The sequence below is a fragment of the Octopus bimaculoides genome, chromosome 17 (assembly GCF_001194135.2).
Source record: "Octopus bimaculoides isolate UCB-OBI-ISO-001 chromosome 17, ASM119413v2, whole genome shotgun sequence".
Lineage (NCBI taxonomy): Eukaryota > Metazoa > Mollusca > Cephalopoda > Octopoda > Octopodidae > Octopus > Octopus bimaculoides.
The window spans coordinates 8000306-8006564 of record NC_068997.1 but is presented as its reverse complement, the minus strand read 5'-3'; positions in this window follow the sequence as shown (position 1 = coordinate 8006564).

The window sequence follows — 6259 nt, the reverse complement described above, 5'->3', positions numbered from 1 at the left end:
CAGACAAGCTTGTGACGAGTCTACGCAACTTGGGGATAAGACAAGCTTGTGACGAGACAACGCAACTTGGAGCTCAGACAAGCTTGTGACGAATGTACGTAACTTGGGGCTCAGACAAGCTTGTGACGAGCCTACGCAACATGTGGCTCAGACGAGCTTGTGACGATCCTACGAAACTTCGTGCTCAGACAAGCTTGTGACGAGCTGACGCAACCTGGAGCTCAGACAAGGTTGTGACAAGCCTACACAACTTGGGGCTCAGACAAGCTTGTGACAAGCCTACGAAACTTGGGGATTAGACAAGCTTGTGACAAGCCTACGTAACTTCAGGCTCAGAAAGCTTGTGACAAGCCTACGCAACTTGGGGCCCAGACAAGCTTGTGACGGGCCTAGGCAACTTCGAGCTCAAAAGCTTATGACGAGCCTACGCAAATTGGGGCTCAGATAAGCTTGTGACAAGCCTACGCAACTTGGGCATCAGACATGCGTCTGAGAAGCAAACGCAAGTTTGAGCACAGATAAGCTTGTGAAAAGCCCACGAAACTTGGGGCTCAGATAAGCTTGTGACAAGCCTACGCAACTTGGGGCTCAGACAAGCTTGTGACAAGCCTACGCAACTTGGGGCTTAGACAAGCTTGTGACAAGCCTACGCAACTTGGGCCTCAGACAAGAGTCTGAGAAGCAAACGCAAGTTTGAGCACAGATAAGCTTGTGAAAAGCCCACGAAACTTGGGGCTCAGATAAGCTTGTGATAAGGCTACGCAACTTGCGGGTCAGACAAGCTTGTGAAAAGCCTACGCAACTTGGGTCACAGACACGCTTGTGACAAGTCTACGCTACTTGGGGCTCAAACACGTTTGTGACAAGCGTGCGCAACTTGAGGCTCAGAGAAGCTTGTGACAAGTCTACGCAGCTTGGGGCTCAGACAAGCTTGTGACGAGCCTACGCAACTTGGAGCTCAGACAAGCTTGTGACGAGACTACGCAACTTGGAACTCAGACAAGCTTGTGACAAGACTACGCAACTTGGAACTCAGACAAGCTTGTGATAAGGCTACGCAACTTGCGGCTCAGACAAGCTTGGGACGAGCCTACGCTACTTGCGGCTCAGAAAAGCTTGTGAAAATCCTACGCAACATGGGGCACAGACAAGCTTGTGAGGAGCCGACGCAAAGTGTGGCTCAGACAAGCTTCTGACGAGTGTACGCAACTTGGGGCTCAGACAAGCTTGTGACGAGCCTACGCAACTTGGGGCTCAGACAAGCTTGTGACAAGCCTACGAATCTTGCGGCTAAGACAAGCTTGGGACGAACCTACACTACTTGCAGCTAAGACAAGCTTGTGAAAAGCCTACGCAACTTGGGGCATAGACAAGCTTGTGACGAGCCTACGCAACTTGGGCCTCAGAGAAGTTTGTGACAAGTCTATGCAACTTGGAGCTCAGACAAGCTTGTGACGAGCCTACGCAACTTGAGACACAGACAAGCTTGTGACAAGCCTACGTATCTTTCGGCTCAGACATACTTGTGACGCGTAAACGCAACCAGCTTGTGGCTCAGGCAATCTCATGACAAGCCTACGCAACTTGAGGCCCAGACATCTTGGGGCTCAGACAAGCTTGTGACGAGCCTATGCACCTTCGAGCTCACAAGCTTGTGACGTGCCTACGGAAATTGGAGCTCAGACAAGCTTGTGACAAGCCTACGCAACTTGGGGCTTAGACAAGCTTGTGACAAGCCTACGACACTTGGGGCTCAGACAACGTGGGGCTCAGACAAGCTTGTGACAAGCCTACGCAACATGGGGCTCAGATAGCTTGGGGCTCAGACAAGCTTGTGATGATCCTACACAACTTGGGGCTCAGAGAAGCTTGTGACAAGCCTACGAAAGTTGTGGCTCAGACAAGCTTGTGACGAGCCTACGAATCTTGGGGCTCAGACAAATTGGGGCTCCGAAAAGTTTGTGACAAACCTACGCAACTTGGGGCTCAGACAAGCTTGTGAGGATCCGACGCAACGTGGTGCTCAGACAAGCTTGTGACAACGCTACGCAACTTGGGGCTGAGACAAGCTTAGGACGAGCCGACGCAACTTGCAGCACAGATAAGCTTGTGACAAGCCTACACAACTTGGTGCTCTGACAAGCTTGTGACAAGCCTACGCAACTTGGAGCTTAGACAATCTTGTGACGAGCCTACGCAACTTGGGACAGAGACAAGCTTGTGACAAGCCTACGTATCTTTCGGCTCAGACATGCTTGTGACGCGTCTACGCAACCAACTTGTGGATCAGACAATCTCATGACAAGCCTACGCAACTTTAGGTTCAGAGAAGCTTGTGACAAGCCTACGCAACTTGAGGCTGAGACAAGCGTGGGACGAGCCTATGCATCTTGGAACTCACAAGCTTGTGACGAGCCTACGCAAATTCCGGCTCAGACAAGCTTGTGACAAGCCTACGACACTTGGGGCCAAGGCAAGCTTGCGACGAGCCGACGCATCTTGGGGCTTAGACAAGCTTGTGACAAGCCTACGCAACTTGGGGCTCAGACAAGCTTGTGACGAGCCTACGCAACTTGGAGCTAAGACAAGCTTGTGACAAGCCTACGAAACTTGGGGCTCAGACAAGCTTGTGAGGAGCCTACGCAACTTCCGGCTCAGACAAGCTGGTGACGAACGTACGCAACTTGTGTCTCAGACAAGCTCGTGACGAGCCGACGCAATTTGGGGTTCAGACAATTTTGTGACAAGCCTACGCAACTTGGGGCCGAAACAAAATCTTTTCTGTAATAATATATGTAACTACTTCTGAAAGTGTTGAGTGCCTCTTTCTTTCGTTCGTACACTCACTCATGTATATATACACGTACGCGTATGCAAGTTCGCCCCCCCCCTACATGAATACATATATGTGTTTATATATGCGTGTCTTAAGGCGGCGAGCTGGCAGAAACCTTAGCACGCCGCGCGAAATGCTTAGCGATATTTCGTCTGTCTTTATGTTGTGAGTTCGAATTCCGCCGAGGTCGACTTTGCCTTTCGGGGTCGATAAATTAAGTACCAGTTGCGAACTGGAGTCGATCTAATCGCCTGGCCACTTCCCCGCAAAGTTTCGAGCCTTGTGCCTAGAGTAGAAAGGTATATATGCGTGTGTTGTATACACACTCATATACATATGTTTACACAAACACACGTACATACATATACATGGTGACCCAAAAGTAGGTTTACAGTTATCACGTAGGCACTTTAAATTTCTTTTAAAACATTTTATTACATTTACATTTCTATCTTACAAACCGAAAAGGGAGCTTGACAAAATTAACTAAATTAGCATAGAATAATGGTTTCTTATTTTTGTTATAATTAAGATCTAAATTGTTAATATATGAACGCGAAAGAGATAGTTGAATGACTGTAAAGCTACTTTTGGGACACCCTGTGTACCTATACACATACACACACACATATGTATAGACGTACACACGGTGAAATGTGAGTGACACAAATACTATACGAGGTGTGTGCAATATACATTCTCATTGTCATCATATCAGCACAATAACATAGATACCCTCACAGCTACCAACAAACAGAAACAACCCACCCCCTTAGATTGCTGTATTAATTATCACGAAACAACCCCATCACCCTGCCACACATCCAGTTTACAAGGTTTCCGACGAGAAAATGTCAAAATGTCATACTCTCTCTTTAACACTTCCATCTCCAGATTTGTTAGGATTTTACAAACGAACGAAGCCCGTCTCCAGGTTTGACTAAACAGAACCAGTGGAACTCTTTTGTGTGGAAGGAAGACATTATCAGGAGAGAAGCTAGGCGAGGGGTGGGTAGGTGGTGGTGGGAGATGGATGAATGGCAAAGTAAATAATAAATGGAGAAAAATCTATAAACAGAAACGGGAGAGAGAAGAAAGGAAGGTGGTGGTGGTGGTGGTGGTGGTGGCGAGATAATGAATAACAAATGAAGGTCGGGAGGAGGGACGGAACGCTTTCTAAATAAGAAATTTTGAGATAAGTTTCCTTATTGTTGTTGTGGTTGTTGTAAGAGTTGTCATTTTCCTGATTAGATTTTATATATTTATATTTTTATACTGTACAAACTGATAAATAAATAAATCTGGAATGAAACTGATAATAGAAATTGCATCAACATCGATCAGAAATTGCTGGCCTTGTGCCAAAATTTGAAGACAATATTATACGGGCGGTGAACTGGCAGAACTATTAGCAAAATGCTTAGCGGCATTTTGTCCGTCCTTACGTTTAGTGTTCAAATTCCATTGAGGTCGACTTTGCCTTTCATCGTGTCTGGATCGATAAAATAACTATCAATTGAACAGTGGGTCGATGTAATCGATTTCTTCTCTCCCCTAAAATATTAGGCCTCGTGCCTTCAGCAGAAAGAATCGTTATGATTAGCAGAACCATCAGAGCGTCGGTCACAATGTCTTGTGCTCCTCTGACTCTTTACGTTCTGAGATCAAATCCTGCCGAAGTCAACTTTACCTATCATCTTTGTGAGGTTAATAAAATAAAGCACCAATCAAACAATGTAGTCAATATAATCACAGCTCCCTTCCAGCCAAATGTCTGGCCTTGGGCTATGTTAGAAATAATCATTACTGAGTTTAAATCCTGCCGGCGTTAACTTTTTCTTTTATTTTTCCGAGATCGATAAAGAAGGTACGACGAAGTAATGAGATCGATGTAATTGATTGTTTCTCTCCTGTAAGACTTCTGGCCTTGTGCTGTTGTAAGAAATGATTATTACAACAACAATAACAAAAGCCAACACACAGAAAAAAAAAAGAAAGGAAGAAAATTTCAAACAAACAAACAAACAAAAAATCCCGTTTCCAACACCGCCACCCATCACCACTGGTTTCGGTCAACCAGTGAATTGCTTAGCAACCATCATCTGAATCAATATATAAATATTTCTAAACTGAACTGGTTAATAACAGCTGATTTGCTTTGTTTCATTGCAAAGCCAAAACACAGACAAAAGGAAGGAACCAGCAATATAAACATGCTGGAGAGAACGGCGAGCTGGCAGCGTCGTAAGAATGCCGAGCAAAATGCTTAGCGGCATTTCGTTCTTCTTTACGTTCAGAGTTCAAATTCCGCCGAGGTCGACTTTGTCTTTTTTTCTTTCAGGGTCGATAAAATAAGTACCAGTTGAGTTCTGGGATTGATGTAAGTAACTTAACTCCTCTTCCGAAATTGCTAACCTTGTGTCAAACTTTGGAACCAATCTAAATATGTTGGCTAATCAAGTTAGATATTAAGGGTGCTATTTGAATAAATACGCTAAACGGGGCTTGAATTTAGAAGTAATCCTTGATCTGATTCTATCCTTTTCCTTAATGGTACGTCAAGTCTCTGGGGGAGTTCTTGGGGTTATCTAATCTTCTCACATGGAACTGGTCTTAATTGCCATTTGGTAATTGTGACGCATCCTCTAGAGGCGGAGATAATTTTAATAAATCAGGAATTTATGTTGTATGGTATATGATATACCTGTATTTGTCTGTGTTGTTCACATACACGCCATAGGCCACTCTCAGTTATTTCTCTAAGTTTGGTTTTGTTTAAACAATACAGACTACCTCTGCCATAAATGTGTTCTACTCTTTTTATATAAGTCCGAGTCTCTCGGTTGCTGGCAATAAGGTTGGACAATTGCCTTGCTGATGACATCTATTCAGGCAGGAACAGCGTTTACAGTTGTCCTCTTATTTCCAGTCAATAAGCCATCGATAGAACACATGTAAACATGTGTATGTAATTTTACAGAAATAAATTAATAATTCTTTCTGCTATTAGCAAGAGGCCTGAAATTGTAGGGGAACGGTTAAATCGATTACATTGACCCCACTGATCGATTGGTACTTAATTTATCGAACCTGAAAAGATGAAAGATAAAGTCGACCTCGGTGGAATTTGAACTCAGAAAGTAAAAACGAACGAAATGTTGCTAAGCATTTTCTCCGGCGTGCCAACGGTTCTGCCTGCTCACCCACTTCATACCGAAATTAATAATTCTACATGAAGAAGCTTACGATACGGCTGTAATCACATGGAAGTTGCATGGAAAAAAATGAACTCTCATATCCACTGACTTTCTGCTCTCTCACACATACATACATACATATATATATATATATATATATATAGTTCAAAAACACAATAACAAAAAAACAAAAAAAACAACAAAGTGAGGACGTGATATGGATAGT